This window comes from Aythya ferina, assembly GCF_964211825.1.
Source record: "Aythya ferina genome assembly, chromosome: Z".
In the NCBI taxonomy this organism is placed as follows: domain Eukaryota; kingdom Metazoa; phylum Chordata; class Aves; order Anseriformes; family Anatidae; genus Aythya; species Aythya ferina.
The window spans coordinates 54,355,698-54,374,474 of NC_140299.1; positions in this window are offsets into that span (position 1 = coordinate 54,355,698).

The window sequence follows — 18,777 nt, forward strand, 5'->3', positions numbered from 1 at the left end:
CCTTTCCTTTCCTTTCCTTTCCTTCTTCTTCTTCTTCTTCTTCTTCTTCTTTTTCTTTTTCTTTTTCTTTTTCTTTTTCTTTTTCTTTTTCTTTTTCTTTTCTTTTTCTTTTTCTTTTTCTTTTTCTTTTTCTTTTTCTTTTTCTTTTTCTTTTTCTTTTTCTTTTTCTTTTTCTTTTTCTTTTTCTTTTTCTTTTTCTTTTTCTTTTTTTAATTCCACAAACAACATAGTGACTAATGCTTTTGTAACATAAATGGATCCTACATCTGCTCCTGTTCTTTCCCTTGGCCTGATATTAGCAGCATGAGGAGAATTCCCCAAGGAACCTTGGATTTTGGCTAATCTAGACTTTTTAACGTTAATCCTCCTGTCCTCGGTCCATGTACAGCTTGTGACAGAGAGGGCACCAAAGACTCATTCTGCATGTGTGGAAGCCAGCATCCTGCTTGTTTCCACAGTGCACACTGGAAGGTGCATAGGAAGAAAACAGTAAAATCTCCGTCTTTGAGACCATCACAGTGCAAGTCTAAGTCCCTTTATGGGAACAGGTCCCTTTATGGGAACAGGTCATATATGTAAATATATCTAAAAAAAAAAAAAGGAAAAAAAAAAAAAGAAAAAAAGAAAGAAAAAAAATAAAAGAAAGAAAAAAAAAGAGGTCATTTGTTAAACATGTATAGCAAAACAGAGAAGAGGATTTCCCAGATTGCAAGAGACTGTTGCATATGCAAGTTCCATGTTACTGACAGGTATGGAGAGGAAGCTGGAATGCAGGAGTCACCACACTGGTATGTTTGCAAACTGCTGAACCAGACGCTTTCTTCCAGACGCAGAACATAGTTGCTCACAAGGGCCAAACAGAGCAAAACATGCCAGTCAAATCAGAAAAACACCTTAGGAAACAGCAAAATGCAAATCCAGCCCATTGGGTAGAGAGCCCATTGACCTGGGGCTAAATCTCTTTACAGTTAAGCCAGTCCTGGAAAGGGCTCCTCCTATTCCCCTTTGCACCAGATATGAGCCTGTGAACCCAAATTCCCACAGAATTCCAGCCCAACAAAAGGGCTTTTCTGGCCAAAACAAATGGTGCTTGCCTTAGACACTTCTGCTTGTGGACTCTGAGAATGGGAAGAAAAATATGCTCCTGCTTGCTGTGTCTGTGCTGACAATCCTTTCTGAAGCCCAGGGTAGCTCCATGAAAGACTTGAAACACTACTTGACATTTTCAACTGTTTTCTTATTTTGGTATTTAATCATCCAGGTTTTCTCCATCTACATCTGTACCAAACTCAGACAAGACAAGTTACTGAAATTATTGTTATGGCCACATAAATGTTGGCTGTGCACTGTCAGCTCCATCGGTGCTTTGTAAGATGAATCCTTCAAGGAGAAAGATTTTATTTATTTTATTTTATTTTATTTTATTTTATTTTATTTTATTTTATTTTATTTTATTTTATTTTATTTTATTTTATTTTATTTTATTTTATTTTATTTTATTTTATTTTATTTTATTTTTATTTTTCCTGTGGAAAACACAATTTCATGGCTATGCAAACACCAGTAGCTGAACCTATTTTAGAATCATTAGATCTAATGATATTTCATGTTCCATTTAAAATAAATCAGTACAAAATCCAACAAAGTAGGTGTTAAATTTACATTTTGAAGCAAAAGACAATTTTAGCAATTAGCCTTAGAGGCACAGCCTTGTCTTTGTTCTTATTTCTTTAAGTGTTTCACTTATTACCTTTCCGAGTAATGAGTTTGCAGATGGAATTTAGTGCTGCCTACCAAGGCCATTCGAAGTCTTTCTCGGCTTCCCCAGGAGCCCCCCCAGCTCTGCCCAGCCCTGCATCCTTCCCTGAGCCTGCCACCAGTACAGCCAGTGGTGGTGTCCCATTCCAAGGCTGCTAGATGTCCTCGCCACACTAGCAGCTGCTGCTGCTGCACAGGCACAGTGAGAATGAGACGAGAAAAGACAGCCTTTTCTATATGCATTCCCAGATTTGTCCCTTGTCCTCTGAACAAAGGAATGAGAGCTAAAGGATGGAGTAAGGAGGCACATATCTTATGCAAGATGGGATGCCTGAAGGTCCCAGAAGTCAACTGCTTTAAGTCCAGGTACAGTACACCTAAGATGAAGCTGCAAAGAGACGCTCAACGCTGGAAGTGAGCCGTCCAGGTAGAACACAGGAAGGATGTTGTTAAATCCACTTTTCAGGGATGCTGTGCAAAGGAGATATGGTTATAAATCAGCACTTATCACAGCATTCAGTTGTTCACAGTCTCAGACCGCCGTGTTTTCTGTGGACAGCTGCTCATAGTTCTGCCGTTATTTCTCCCTCCCCACTTCCTCTTCACATCCCCTTGTTTCCACAAGAGAAAACCAAGAGTGGTTAGATGATTTATTTGCGCCTCTCTTGCACGTGTTCAGTTGTTTTAGTGAAGTTTCCTGTGTTTGGAAGGTTTGTTTTGTGTTAATTACGATTTCTCTTTTGTGCACTTTGCTATACAACTGGACACATACTCCCTTTCAGCTGCATGTTTTCCCTGATGATTGGAATTCCCTACCCAAACATTACTTAAAACACCAAAAAAATGATGTAATCATGTGTGATTGTTAATGTCTGCAGATGAGTTCTCAAAACCCTTTTCTTGCCTTTCTATACTCCGTTTCGCAGATGCATCCTCTCTGCTTTATACCACTTTAGAGATGTAGAGAGCAGTTACTGTATACAGGTCAGCTGAGGCTGCTGATAGAGGATCCTGGAGCAGTTACTGCAAAGGACATCTCCCTCTCCTCTGGTTTGCCTCTACCTCTGCACACCTGACATCTCCAGCATGGCACTTGATCCCTGCGCAGGAGGACAGGACACACCGCACCTTCACATGCAACACCCAGCAGGGCACGCAGGCAGGCACAGTTATGTTATTGTGGGCTTGTTCTGTTACTTTGTGTAATTAGAGACTTTTAGTATTTTCTGCCTGCAGGAAGCGGCATCTGAAAACTTCAGAGAAGTCCAGAAAAATCGTCCTGTTTAAGAGCAGTTTCAATTCTTCTGTTTCTGAAATAGCTGTTGACAAGAAATGATGGTTAAACAGAAGAGGAACCAACCAGGCTTCCTAGTGAGGAGGTTTGTGCCCCATGCCTGCTGGTGTTCAAGAGGAATTTGGGTAATGCCCTTAATGATAAGCACTAACTTTTGTTTAGCCTTGAAGTGGTCAGGCTGCTGGTCTCGATGATCTCTGTTGTTCCCTTCCAACACCCCTCTCTCTTTTCCAAGCTCACCACAGATCACACTGCCTTGTGACCCCCATCCACCCAACAAAAAGAGGTGGGGTCACGGGAGGCCCTCTGGTTGCTGCCATGAGACCAAGAGGGGAAAATAATGTGGCAGACTGGATATTGGATAGAAACCCATGGAGAATACAGCTTCTGTAGAAAGAACAGGAGCTGGATTTGATGATCCTTATGGGACCCTTCCAACTCGGGATATTCTATGATTCTATGAACTATTCTCAGGACTCTTATGACATCAGACCAGAATGTAAAATCCAGCTACTTAATGCCTATTTTCAGCGTGCTTTTCTCAATTTTAATATTTCCTGGCTCCAGTCGTCTATCACAAAGTTGCTAAAGATGTACAGGATATAGTCTAGGTCTTACTTTAAATCTGTTAATGAGTATTGTATTTTACAAAGTACCTTTTTTTTTTTATTCTCATGCTGAACTTTACATTTGCTTCTCACCCTGGGCAAATACCTAATCCTCAGTTTAATGCATAATTAACAGATCTGGAGGCAGAATTCTTGTACAGATATACTCAATTGTTATCATTTGAAATTCCTTTTACTGCCCTGCCGAGTCACAGGTTTCTCTTGATCCTGTAGAGTTAAACTCACATCAGAAATTAACCACGCAGAGGTTGATTTGTTTTCTCTTCTGTGCTGTCACAGATGCTAGCACAGCTAAAAATCCAATTACACAATTTAAATATTCTTAATTGTACGAGATTTTAAAATCAGTGGTTACAGATAATTTTGAATATTCTTAGGCAGTAATTAGCATCTGTATAAATTGTGACTTATTTTACATCCTGTGGCTTCAGAATAGGAAGTGAGAATAAACATTTGATTTAGAAAGCCTGATAGATGGCACAGACTGTGAAACTTTTAAGTGTTTGACCTGAAGACATTTTTTATTCCAGCAGAAATCTAACTCATTCAGATTTAACTGTTATTCTGGCCTTTACTCTTGCTGAGAAGAGATATTATAGTGTTGTGTAAGAACAGTATAAGGAATCGTTCATGAAATGAGCATGGGATAAACTTCATAGCACGCAGGCTGGTAAAGATGATCTGCACAGAACTGATTGTTTGCAAAACAAACATAAACTGCGATAGCAAAGCCAATGCAGCCACCCATCCAGGCTGATGTTGCAATATATGATGCTGCCTCATTAGTAATGCAAAGAAATAACTACACAAAGTTCATTTACTAAAGTTGTATTACACAAATACTCTAAAATCCAGCTGTAGGTTTCCACATGGAGCAGGCCATCAATTGCATTTCCAGGTAGACTCCCCAAGAAGAGAGCCAGTAAGAACCCATCTTTTTAATGTAAATGAGGAAATACACACACTCATTTCTTAAGGGTGAGGTTGCTTATTTTTCACCTACATACTCAGGAATGAGTAACACTACTGTGGCAAAGAGCATGCCCTTATCTTTCTCACATCTGAAGTCCCATCAATCACAGTAGAAGCTCCTGTTACTCCCAAAGCCACTGCAGAAGAGATGGCTGCATGCTGACAGTTGCTTTCCTTGGTTTTCTCTCCAGGTGCCACCAGTACCAACTCCAGAGTAAAACTGTTTGGTAAGATGAATGGCTGAACAATTGACAGAACACAAGGACTTTAGTTCATCATGGTCAGCTTTCAGTTTGGCACTGAAATCTAGAAAGAGACTCACCACCACCACCACCACCACCACCACCAACAACAACAACAACAACAAAAGTGAGAGAAAGCTGCAACTAACAATTAATTTTCCCTCCAATTACCTTCTTTTTTGCTTTCCACCAGCCAGGGCAGATATGATGTCTGCAGTGATGTTCAAATACTGGTTTATACCAAAGGCCCAGGGTTTCCCTAGACCCCGTGCATCACCATGGTGTGCTCATGAACTTTTCCTACAGTTCACTGCTGTAGGATCATGACTTCTGACACCAGAGAAGTTTATTTAGGTCCTGTAGCTGGCCTTTAACCCTGAGCTACTGAAGCCTGTTTTCTAACACATATAGGCAAGGTCCTCTGCCTTGAACCCTGCTATATCTGCAGTATTTTGTATATGCTAGTATGAAAGCAGAGACTCCCCTCCATATTTCAAATACATTCAAAAAGGCAAAAAGCTCTTTCTCTCCACAACTTAGTTATACAATCTTTCTCCCATATTTTCAGTTTCCTAAGGGGAGGTGTCATTTGGTTATATCATTTTTAAAATCAAAAATATTCTTATGTTCAGACTTAGTAAATTTTCTTTTTAGACCTCTGCCTATTTTACAGCAAGGTTGGCATCTTGAAAGCTGTCCTATTTTGCTAATTTTATAGCACAACATCCAAATTACTTTCCTACCTTTATTTAAGTTTAACATCTAGGTTCATGCAGATAAAAGACTTCATAGGAAAACAATCACTGAAGATCTCAGGGAGCTTTCCAAGGACATATTCATGTTCTATATTGCTATTCATGTTCTTTTCTTTAATCTGGGTCTAATTTGGCAGATGAGCACCATTTCAAATGACAGCAATACTAACTAGTTAGGGAAACACAAAACTAGGTAGAATAATATCACAACAGCAAGTGTTCTTGATAACCTTCAGTTAGAAGTTTAGATGTCTAGACAGTCTACAAGTCTAGAGCAACTATTTTAATTAATAGTAAAAAAGCTGATGGCGATGCCAATTTTGATAACACGTAGCTTTAAAGTACATCAAAAATACCACAATTTAAGTAATCTTACTATTAACACGGGGAAATATATACAATACACACCGGAGGTGAAACAGTGCACTACAGTGCGTTTGCATGAAAATATAGGACTTTTTTCATAGTGCCAGTGTGAAAAGATACACTGTTTTAGCAGGTTTATCATAAGTTGCTAATGTGTTCCACACCTTAAAATGCCTGGAAATAAATATTTGGTCGAATCTGCCCAACCCCCTGGATGAAAAAAACTGATACAGGTGTGTTGGTTTTGACTATGCCATGGAGGCACTGATGGGAAGCTACATCTCTCATGGATGGAGCATTTTCTACCTATCCATATGGACACTGGGAGCTAAGGTCTCTAAGAGCAGCCTGCCGCAGGGTTACTGCTTCAGAAGAGGCGAGAAGAGCTTCCCAAGCCTGCTTGTCTGTCCCCTCTGTAGGGTTTGCTGAGAGGTTTGGCTCATATTTGAAACCTGGGCAAAGGAACACTTCAAAATAGTGAATTCCTTTTGTACAAGAAAGTACCTATCTCCACCAATCCTTTTAAAAAGGGCTTCTAGCAAAGTAATTTATGGGTCTGGCAGACGAGGGAGCAGGAAGCGTAAGTGGGAAAATGGCTGTTATGAAACTGCTCTGTCCTGGGCAAACTGGGGAAAGAGCAACTTTCAGACAATAGCACATCTGGTATGAAAACAAGGTTCATAAAATACTTTTTCAGGCAATGCAAAAATAGCAAAACAGGAGTCAGCTTTTGGTCCAGTGGTCGCCACATTTGCCTGACTTAAACATTCACTGATTAAGCTAATCCCTGCTCTGCCCCATTTTCTCCAATGTTGCCCACTAAGTCACTTGTTTAACAGAGATTAAATGGGAACTTTATTATTATTTACTGACCTCCAAGCTTTTAGGATTCCCTCATTTAATTTCCAAGTTCTTTCCAGAAGACTCTAAATTTACTGCTGCATTTTTTGAGTTTTTACAGTGAAAAACTGACATTCACATACGGTCATTCATTGCCATGAGAAGTAGATCTCATTGTAGAGAGACCTGGTCTGCAAAGGGGTATAGAAACCCCAGGCTCCATTCGTGACACAGTCTCTGCATTGTCCAGAACGTTTTCCCTTGTGGGTCTTTGTAACCAGACTCGTGCTTAGTATAAAACTTGAAAAAGTATTGTTGCCCTACCCACATCTCTAAATCACACTGTGTTCAGGAATTTCAGCTCTTCCGTCTATTTAATCTGATTCAGCAGCTGAATTATGTTTGTTCAATTTCTGTGCAGCAAGAATGACTTGTTAGGCCAATATTTTTTTAAGTGTCCATTTGAACAGGGTTTGCATAGAGGACAGAATGACAACAAGCTGTCTCTGTTGCAAGAACATTAAAGACTATAATAAATTACATCAGCCATGTTCAGGTCATTTCTGTATGATCTGTAAAATTGCTCTGTGAAACATCTTCAGAGCAGGAATGCATATTTTTCATAATAACAATATCCTAAATGGTACAGAAATAGAATTGAGACTCACTTCAGCTTCTTCTAAGCCACGCTGAATGCTCTGATAGGCAGCTTGTTTTTCCTGCCAGTGGTTCTGATGGTGGTTTGCTGTGGGTGTGTATGAGGATATTTGGAGTGAGGAAATGTTAATACAAAGGGCAAGTCAGGGCCCCTGGAGCCTGTGGTGTTTTGGAGGGTTTTTTATGTTGATCACACTGGCTGCACTGGTGCCTCCTGCCAGCAGTTTGACAGGGTCCTGCCCAGACAGCTCAGCTCCACGCCGGGCATCACGTTACCTGTGAGCCCGGGGGATTTTGTTTGCCCTGCGTGGCCAACACATCTTATTTACTAACTATAGCTGTTTTACCGAGGCCAAATGAAGGCTTCATCCCTATAAAGGGCTTCCTTGCATGTGCAGTGAATGTAGGAAACAAGTTCCTCACCAACAGCTTCCTCAGCACCAAATATACTTTGTCTTCCTTCATTACAGTGTAAAACTATTCTCATCTCTAGCACGAGCCTCCAAGAAGCAGCCAGTGTCACCTGAAAGGCACTTCTACCCCATTTCACGTGGGAATTTGTGTTTTCTTGGCTGCTAAGCTTTCGTGTCTCCTTGATCCCCCAAGGTAAGGCTGGGAAAAACATGGCACTTTCACTTGAAGAGAGCAGCTCTGTGCACCTGGTGCTGCGTGCAATACCACACCGCCTTCATTGTATTGCCAGCTTTCTTTTATTTTCAGCTTTCCCTTAGCAGGTGGCTTCAGACTGGTGGGAGAAACCGTGTCTTCCTCCCCTCAGGATGCAGCTGCAGCTGGTGTGGGGCCGGTGTGGCGCAGGGGTGGCAGAGAGGCCTACCGCCATGGGCCTGCCCTGTCAGCAGCTCCAGGCCACCATGATGGGGCTGGAGCTAGCTGCTGCCAGCGCTGGCATTAATACCAGCCGGGGGCTGCAAATTGTCTGCAATTAGAGGCCATTAGTGGCTCCCAGGCCAGCGTTAAACATCTGCAGACAGCAACTCCGAGTGGTTTCTTAACTCTTCCTCGTAAGGGAACCGGATAGGTTTGCAGACAATAAGCTCTTGTCACCCGAAGGAGAGGTCTGGCTTCCTCCTCCAGAGCTTGCTGCAAGCACCTCCTGTCTAAAATTATTATGGTAGGGCTGAGTTTGACTCATGGGATTTATTCGTTTAAAACGGTAGATTTTAGTTTTTCGAATTTAAATCTTACTTGAACTATTAAAATGCAGGTGGAACTGATCAACTTTGAAGTCAACCTCCAAATCCAAGAGCTTATTTGGAGAGCCTAAAATAATTTTTAGGTATTTTAATGTCCAAAATTGAATCTGTTTTTGAGAGAAGACCTTTTTTTAGACAGTTTTTAAATAATCTCTTGAGTTCTTAAAATAATTCGTTTGAATGGAAATTGATAGCTTTTAGATCATTCTACAGAGACAAGTTTGACTGTACTTTCTAAAATGTACTTTTAAGAATTGTACTTAAAGACTGTTTTAGCAAAGTTTAAGAATTACTGTTGTGTTTATAAGCATCCCAAGGTGGCAGTGTTAGGCAACCTTTCAGTTGTTTTCTGTTAGACAGCGAAGCCTTCTGTCCTGGGCAGAGAGGCAGTGGAACAGCTTTCATTTTATTATGCAAGACTCTGGATCCTTGTTTCACTCAGCAGCATCTGCCAGTAATGAAAAACAAAATGAATTAGTGCAATTATTTCAGGGGTCTCGTGGCACGCACACACACACACACACACACACACACAAAAAAAAAAAGATGACACAAGCTGAAACCTGCAGAAACACTGACAACAGAATTGCATTATTCATATTCTCAGTGGTCACTTTTTTGCCTCTTTCAGGGACAAGGAAAATCAAACTGAACTTTAGGTAAGAGATACCTTACTCCAGCACCCCTTGAAGATGATTATCAACTGCCTTCCCCTGCAGGGCTGGTGCAGTGTTGAGGAACTAATCTACAGACTTTATTCTGTGTAATTCAGACTTTGATGTCTCCTTATGGCAAAATTCATATCATGTGCACCCCAGCTTCTGATCCAAGAATTCCTCTGCTAAATCTAGAGAAGAACCAAGGCATCTGTTTAATAACCTAATTACCTCAGTTGCCTAAACTTGCTTTTATGCCACCTCTTCCATATGCTAGGGATCATTCCCCTCGTATTAGCACCACTGAGCCCGACCACATGTGGTGTTCTGTGTCCAGTTTGGGCTCCCCAGAGCAGGACAGCTCCATGGAACGAGATCAACAGCTGTGATAGAGATGAATAGCGTGCTGTAACACAGCACATCTGAAAGATGTGGAGAGAAAAGGCTTTTGTTCAGCCTGGAGACAAGAAGGGAAAGAAGAGTTCTTTTGGATGTCTCCAGTTCCCTTGGGATGGAGGGACAGAAAGGATGGATCCAGACTGGTTCAGAGCTGCACAGGGGCAGGACCAAAGGAGCCCCTTCTTTTCTAGAACGATACTTGACCTATGAAGAGAGACCCCTTGAGGGTCCTTACCTTGGAAGAGAAATATGGCCAAGAGAAGATTATTTGTTGTACGTCTTCTTCTCCATGAAGCTGTAGCATTGATGACAATCATGCTGGCTTCAGGACTACCAACTATATGCCTATTGGTCATTCTGGCTTGCCAGATTTAATCTGATTCCAGAAGTTATGAAGAGATTCTTAATGTGTTATATTCAGTCCAGTTACCAGTGGTGTTCTCCAGAGCTCCGTTTTGGGGCCAGTTTTGTTTAACATTTTTATCAATGATTTGGAGGAGGACATGAAGTGCACCCTCAGTAAGTTTGCAGGCAATACAAAGTTGGGTAGGAATGTTGATCTGAAGGGTAGGGAGGTTTTACAGAGATGTCTGGACAACAAAGCTGGTGAAAGGACTCGTAAGAAAGACATATGAGGAGTGACTGCAAGAACTGGCATTGTTTCATCTGAAGAAGAGGAGGCTGAGGGGAGATATCATTGCTCTCTCTTCAACCACCTGAAGAGAGGTTGCAAGGGGGACGGTGTTGGTCTCTTGTGAGGTGACAAGTGATAAAACGAGAAAATGGCCTCAAGTTGTGCTGGGGTGACATAGATTAGATATTAGGAAGAATTTCTTCATGGAGAGGGTGGTTAAGCATTGGAACAGGCTGCCTTGGGAAGTGGTGGAGTCCCCATCCCTGAAGGTCCCCATCTCCACTTAACAGATACGTGGATGAAGCACTAAGGGATGTAGTTCAGTGATGGAACTCCATAGGTCAGGTTGATGGTTGGATTTGGTGTTCTTGAAGGTCTTTTCCAACCTAGATGATTCTATGATTCTGTGTTACAGACCAGCAAGTAAGGTGGGACTCATCCAGGTATGAAAGCCTTATGTGAGTTTCAGTCTTCTGTAAGCTAAGATCATGCCTTCGCTAATGGAAAGGGGTAAGAAATGCTGATGGCAGAAACTTCAGAGCAACAATAGGTACAAGCAGGTGGAAAGTGCTAGTGGTTTACACCAGGGAGAAAAGTAGCTCAAGGAGACATTTATGAAAGTGTTATAAGTGAAAAAACAGCTTAGCAAAGAAAGACAGAGCTGAAATCTCTTACTGTGTGTATGTTTAGAGTTTGTCCAAAACAAGACCACTATCAGCTTAGATTGCTGAGAACATGAAGGTTCTCCAGAGGAAATGTGTTTCCCTTTAAAGACAGCTTTTCTAGGAAATAAAGTGTGGTTTATATCTAGATATGGGGCTTGGGTGTTATTTTTTTATTTTCTGGGTCTATGCCTTGTGTCCCATGCTTTGCCTTGCCTCCCTTATTAACAAAACCCCAATGTGCATGCTGAAAAAAAAAAAAAAAAAAAAAAAAAAAAAAAAAAAAAAGGGAAAAAAAAAAAAGCTGTGATGTTTTCCTAGTGAGAAGCTGAAAATACAGCCTTTGTATTCCTGTGGTATCCAGCTCCACAAGCGCCCCTATTGTTTCTGCTTGTTTTCTGCCTGTAACACTAGAAATACTGAAAAACCAGTGTCGTAGTTGCAGAACTGTACTTGGGAATCCAAGAGCTCTCGTACCTCACTTCTGAATTTCTACATCTGGAAGAGTTTTTCTGATTTTATTTTATTTTATTTTATTTTATTTGAAATCTGTGTGAAACTATTTTCTTGTTCCTTTTAGAACACACTCAGCATCCACAAGACCTGGTTGCTTCAGGAGCCAGGGCTCCACTATTAACATCTCTTATCCCTGTAGTCGGAATACGATGCTGCACTGGTCACCATAGAAATACACTGTCACTGTGAGTCTTCCTTGCATTTCTCATCAAAAGAAAGCATTTCTCAGTTTTCTTTAAATCCCAACTGCAGCAAGCTAACCCACACATGTCTTGGCATGATCACAGTGTATTAATCACAGTCACTGCTTTGTAGGAGCCTCCTGATTCATCCTGTGTTTGCAGCTTCTTCCCTGGTACTGAGGCTAACTTGGGGGGAGAGCAGAGAGAAAGGTGGGACAGTACTTTCCCTGCCCTCAGACTCTTGCCCACTCAGGGCTGCAAAAGCCTATGGAAGTCTTACAAAATAACTCTGCAGGCTGCAGATCCTCCCCCATGCACTCTGAAATGTGGCACAGATGGAGCTGTGCTGTCAGGGGGGATTACATACCAGAGGAGTGGCTATGTACAAGAGCCCTGTCAGTGTTTAAACCCACTCTCTGGAGACTCGTGCATGGGGTGTGTGGGAGGAAGAGAACAAGGGGAAGAGCTGCGACTTGCCAGATCTGGGCTGGGTCAGGTCCCAGGCTGGTGTCTTCTGACCATGGACAGATGAGCGCCTTGGGAAACACACAGAGTCAGTGGATTTCTTTGAACCTCTGGGGAGGCTGGAAAGGAAGAATTTTAATGAGGGAAGGACAGTTGGGAGAAGAAGTCAAAATGCATGTTTTCTGCTTGCACAGGTGCCAGTGTCAGCCCAGGGACCTAAAAACGATCAGAACAGGTCAAATGGAAGTAAATTCTGTCTTTCCCTACTGTTCCCTGCAGAGCTGTTCCTTCAGAGCTCCTCTTCAGTGCACGGTGACTCCCGCGCGCTGCATCACTTTGAAGCTACACGTTTCCAAATCAGGATGTGCCTCAGATCTTGGCAGCAGAACTTGTCTCCTCTAAAAGCAGAAACATGCACTGTTTTGTGTTTAGGAGAGCTGAATTTTCAGTGTCCGTCTGGTTTTAGATACAGGGCTGATGAGGAGGAATTACTTCTGAGGCTACTTACTGAACTGTAGGTCTCTTAGTTCTTGCAGATTTTTTTTTTTTATTAATTAATTTATTTTTTAACTGGTATGTTTTTTTAAACTATTTTTGAATGCTGCATGTATTTGAGATACTGTGGTACTGGAACTGGTATTGGCCAAGCAGGCTATTTTAATGAAGTCCTGGATGGCTACTTATTCTGCAAATGCTGCAGTGGCACTAAACTCTGAAAAGTCAAAAGCACCCAGATGGGAACTGTATATCATAGCAGGCAGCAAATCTTTGAATTACCCAGCATCATATCAGCCAAGCTGAACCTTTAAATAAACAGGCACAGATTAACCATTAGGGACTTACCTTCGGTGCTTGTTTCAGTTCTAACCTGCAGTACTCAGCAGAATTATCCTTTCCAGAGACCTGGGGCCCCCAGCGGACCCTGTTCCTGCCCTCTCCCACACACTGCCAAAGGGAACAGTCCTCCTGCAGGAGTCTGCTTCTAAGTAAGAGGCCAGACCAGCTGTAGTCCTGTGCTTGGATGGTCCTAGCACCATCCTCAGGGCATGCAACAGCCTCCAGAGCAGGCTGCCCACTTGGGTAGAAGGAGGTAAAAGTAAAGTTTTGACTCTACAAATAATGGAAATGTCATGCAAATATATTTAGCATAGATTTGAATATAAAACTTTGGAGTCACAAGCCTGTTTAGGCTGACAGTGGTGGCTAAACCTGATTTCATGGAGTGCTGGCTACAGGAACCATATAATTGGTGTTAACCCTACGCAGTTCTTACCTTCTCATAAGTCCTTTACAAGGAGCCTGTTTTTTTTATTTTTTATTTTTATTTTTATTTTTCCCCAATAGGGAAAAATAAAAGGACTAGGCCTTACTGTTAACAGTAAGGACTAGCTCTCCAAAAAGATTAAAACAGTGTTAATAAGCCAGCTTATAAGGTTTGAAGAAGGCAGAAAAATGTTCAGCAGAAATCCAAGCTTTCAAAGCAGGTGAATATAATGATTGGTGCAATAGAATAACTATAGAATGGTCTTATTCATGTAGCCAAAGCATTCTACATTCTCAGGAAACATCGCTTCTTTCAGGCCAAAAATCTTTAGGGAAAGTAAAATGGGGTTTAAGGCTGGAAATTGCTAACTTAATTTTTCTTCGGACTAAAGGTATTGATTTAAGAAACCAAAACCAGATGCTTGACTTTCGGAGTGCACATGCAATACTTCCTCTACTACACCTCTTCGAAACACCCCAAATCATTAGTCAGCGGTGAATAACATCTTCTCCAGAGTTCACAGAAGAGATAAATATGTTCCTGCCCATGACTGGAGACCTCAGCAGACTAAGATTCACTCATCAGCACTGCCTTTTCCTCAAGGAAAATGACAACACTTCTAAATTTTATCCGTGGCTTTCATAACGTGGGTGATTTGGCTGACTCATTAACCTGGGGGGGAGAAGAGAGGGGGAGGGGGTTGTTAATCAGCAGATGACTGCTCTGTGTGCCACAAAGCCATGATTCAGATTTGCTCCTTTATGGGAATGCCTGATTGAAATAAATTGTATGGTTCACATTAAGCCATAGTCCTCTCGTTTTGATCCTTGTTTCCTAAGAAACACAGCTTATGCAAACAGTCCTTGTCCTCTCTTTCCCTTCCCAAAATCTTCGCAATATTTGCCCAACCTCCATAAAATTCATCAATAAAGCTGTGGCCTGTGGCAGCTTGTGGCTGCACCAGGGGGACACCGCATTACTGCAGACCTCTTGAGAAGGAGTTGGTGGGAGGAGAGTTCTCCTCCTGCACGTGGGCTCTACAAGAGAGTTTTTAGAGACACGTGTGAGGAATGTTTTAACAATTCGTGTCCATAAAGAACAATTCTGTTTGAATCCTGTCTGCCTCTGGGCCCTGCACTGGCAATTTAATTCTTGAACCACAGATGCAGTGTGTCCCAGTCTCCCCCTCATTCTAGTCAATTTATCAAGTCTTCAGAGAATACTCCTTAAATTTATGAACCTGTTTGCTTTTGTTATTCCGGACTTCTATTTCTAACAGTTACAGCTTTTTTTTTCCTGTCTTCTTCGAGATTAATTTAACACTGCTATAGATGTGACTGTCCCTGTGAATGGCTGGGGAAGAATGTTTTAATTACTCGTGAAGTGCCAATAAGAAAGCTGTTTGTGTTTGATGTCTGGGAGTTTCAGAACAACTGATAACAACTAGTGACTGTTATGGGATACTATGCAGACCTTTGGTATCTGGCCAGGGGGCCAAGAGATTAAGAAGAAGAAAAAAGAAGCTGAAGGATGGCTGGGAGACAAGACCTGCAGAAAATGTTCTATAAACTTGGTATGGTGCCAAGTGAGTACAAAGGGGAGAGGAAGACTATGAGCCTTCAGCATGAAAGACCCCTAGAGACCCCCAGAAGAGACCCCCAGAGGAGACTGCTCATGCTCCAGTAGGAGGGACTGGACCCCGGAAGCTAATTATAATAATCTATTTTTTTTAGAAGTAGTAATGAATATGTATTAGTCTAGGAGCATAAAAATCAGCTGCTTGATGTAACTGGTGTGCGTCCTGGTGGAGCGGAGACTCCCGGTGCACCCAGCGCTGTTTGCTTACCTCTATTCCTTTATATTCTTTTAATAAATCCTATTTTTTTTATTTAATCCTAATTTGAATCCTGAGCCATTTATAACACACAGTTACAGACCTCCAGGGAAATACGTTGCATTTTTTTTTTCCACTAAGATTTTTTTCCACTAAGATTTATTTCTTTTTTTTTTTATAGCTTTGCTGTAAATAGTTCTCCATCCCCAGGTGCTGTTGCAGAGCAGGACAGGTATTGCAGGGGTAAGGGGGACTAAGAAGAGGCAGGTAACAAACCTTATACAAGCCTGACAATTCTCCAATACAAACTACTGTTGAAAAGTTATCTTAGTCATAAACCTGAAAGTACTGCAGGGCTTTGCACACAGAGTTGGGCAAAGACTAGCTGTGTGTCCTAACCTGCAGATTTCTTAACTGAAGCTGTTTAAAGGAAATCTGGAAAGAGATGCAACACAGAAATCCCCAGGCTTTATAGTGGATGTCTTTTAGAAGAAAGTCCAGCTGTCCCTTAGTGCATTTCCTGCTTTGAAAGTAGAAGAGAAAGCAATGAGCTAGGGTCAGCCTGGAAATACAATCCAAATCCCACAGGCCAGGTAGTTTTAGGTCAGGGAACATAACCTCGCGCCTTTGCCACATAACCTTCTGGGACCTAGCCAAGCGGAAGCAGGACCAGTCACCTCATTTTGCTTACTAATTGTTTCAAGCTGAGTGCAAGAAAGGGGTGTGTTTGTTGTACCAATGCCTGAAGGTGATACATGGGGAACAAACTTTTATGTATAGGTATTACATTTTCTGTAAAACTTTAAAATCAAATTCAAACCTCATACACTGTCTCCTCCATCTTCTCTGTTCCTTCCTTTTTTCCCCTCCCACAGACTTACAAAACAGACTATATTAACTCTTTCCCCTCTTTTCTGCAATATTCCCTCCCTTAGTATTAATTTGTGTTTGTTCTTTTTAAACCAGTGTCTATCTTTTCATTTTTCTACTTCGTCTCACGGATTCCAGTGTGTGCATCTCCCTTCACTCTTTCTGCAAAGCCCATTCCTTTGTGCATGACCACTCCTCTTCACCTCTTTCCAGTTCACAAATGTACTTACTTCCCCAAAGAGAATCCCAGATTCAACCAACAGAGTTCTTCACTTGGGTGTGCGTAGCAAGGTTTTGCTAGCTTGGGGCTGCCAGGGTGAGAAGAGACATGGGGCCATCCCCATCTCAGATGTATAGCTGGGCTCATCAGTGGTGCTCATAGGCACCTCTGTGGTAATATTTAAGAATGAGTGAAAAATGCCATGGGACTGCTGGGAGATAGAGAAGTGAGAAATGTGAGATAACAGCCCTGCAGCTCTCAAGATAAGTGCCGCAGGAGGGCAGGAGGTGCTGCAGGCAGGCAGCAGCAGTTCCCCTGCGGGCTGTGCAGGGAGAGGCCCCTGGTGGAGCAGGCTGTCCCCCTGCAGCCCATGGGTCCCACATGGAGCAGATCTCCACGCTGCAGCCCCCCCATGGGTGGAGGAGCCCCCGGTGGAGCAGGTGGATGTGGCCTGGAGGAGGCTGCGGCCCATGGAGAGCCCCTGCAGGAGCAGGCCCCGGGCCGGAGCTGCAGCCCGTGGAGAGGAGCCCCCGCAGGAGCAGAGAAAACTGTGAGGAGGAGGGAGCTCATCACTGGCATTTCACCTTCTCCAGCTCCACTGTCAGCTCTCCCCAGTCCTGTTTTTTTCCTTCACCGTAGCTGTCCTCCCCACTTTCCTCAGCACTATTCCTTCCCGTGACCCCTGTAATTTCTGCCACTGTACTGCCTGATGGCTGACTTTCTGTTTGGGCTGTGGCACCTCACCACAGTGCCATTCTAACCACCTGGGTAGGTCTGTATGTGGACTCTCTCCCTCTGTTAGTTCTCTGCCCTAGCACACCCAGGAAACAGCTGCTTTACAAAATGTTTTGAACTTCACCTTTGCCTCCTCTGTTCCTTTGACACAACAAACTCCCCCTACACTTCCCCTCTCTGCTTACCGTCTACTCCTTGCAATCCCATGTTCACAACTCTTGCTTAACTTGCTCCTGCTCCCCTGGACACCTTACCGTGCCCAGGAACACTAACAAATGAGCACAAAGGAAAAGGCATCATAGCCTTTTCCCTGGCCACTAGAGGAGGTGGCATGTATGGAAAACCCTGGTTGATACTGACTGCTATGTCTAGAGAAAGTAATTATGGGCAAGCTGACAGCACCCTGTGATGATAGTCTCATTCTGGTCATGACTAGGCCGGATTACCTTAGGGAAAGGGGTGAAACTGTCAATCTTCTGCCTTGTCTATACCACAGATATATTGAATGGTTCTTTAGCATCAGTGAGGTGACCTAGCTCTACGCCAGCCTCTAGGGCAAAGAGTTATCACAGCACATCCACACTACAAACAAGGAAAAAAAAATATTCTAGGCAAAAGAAACTTGGTTTGCTCATCCCTGAAAACAAGCTCGTTGCTTTGAACTCCTGTCTTGTGAGTTCTGCACGCGTTTGCTTGGTTAGTCCCTTGGTGCCGTTACAGAACACAAGGCAATGCATCAAGGTCTATGCTGAAATGAAACATTGCACCAATTAGCTTGCCCTGCTGGGGAGAGGCAAGACTCCTTACAGCATCTTTCTAGCCAAAATGATGTTGGTGCCAAGAAAAGTGGCAAAAAGACACTGAGATTCTGTTTTGGAGGAGGAAGGGAAGTTTGATGCAGTAAATGAGAATTTTGGAATTGTGTCTTGTTTGGTGCAGACCTGATTCCGAGAGCTCACTTGGCCCCAGGTGATGAAAAGTTCTTGCTATGTATTCTGTTCAGTGGTTGCCAAACCCTTGAACATAATGATCTGTGAGTCTTTTCCACAGCCTATCTTCCACCTTGTTAAGCAGATTGAGTGTCTGTTCTTAGGCTGTAGTTTATATGCTAGCTTCCAGAACTCCAGTTTCCAGATCTGTTTTTTGAGACGGGGTTGTCAGCTGAGGCTGTTAGTGGCTCAGAATCCATTTTCTGACAGTTTTTCTTCCCTCTCAACCCTCTGCCTGGTTTGGCAGCGGGTTTTGTGGACTTCAACCACCCAGAAAAGCTTCTTGCAGGTGTCAGTGGAAACCGATGCTTGTCTGCATTGTCATTAATAAATAAACTGTCACTGAAGCACAAGTCTTGTGGTTGTGCCAGCTTGTCCAGGTTGCCTAGGGTATGCAGCGGATGGGTCTGGATAAATTTCTTCAGCAACTTGAAGGTTTGGAGATACATATATTAACAGGTACAGCTCTTGCTGATCAGCCTTGGGTCTCTCCCCTCTCATCTGGGGAAATGTTTAGCATTCTACATAATATCTCACAGTTGAGGCATTACAAATTATTTAGATTTGTCTCCTTGTCCTAAGGACGATAACCCATCCGGTTCTAAGGGAAGCCCACCTACAGTC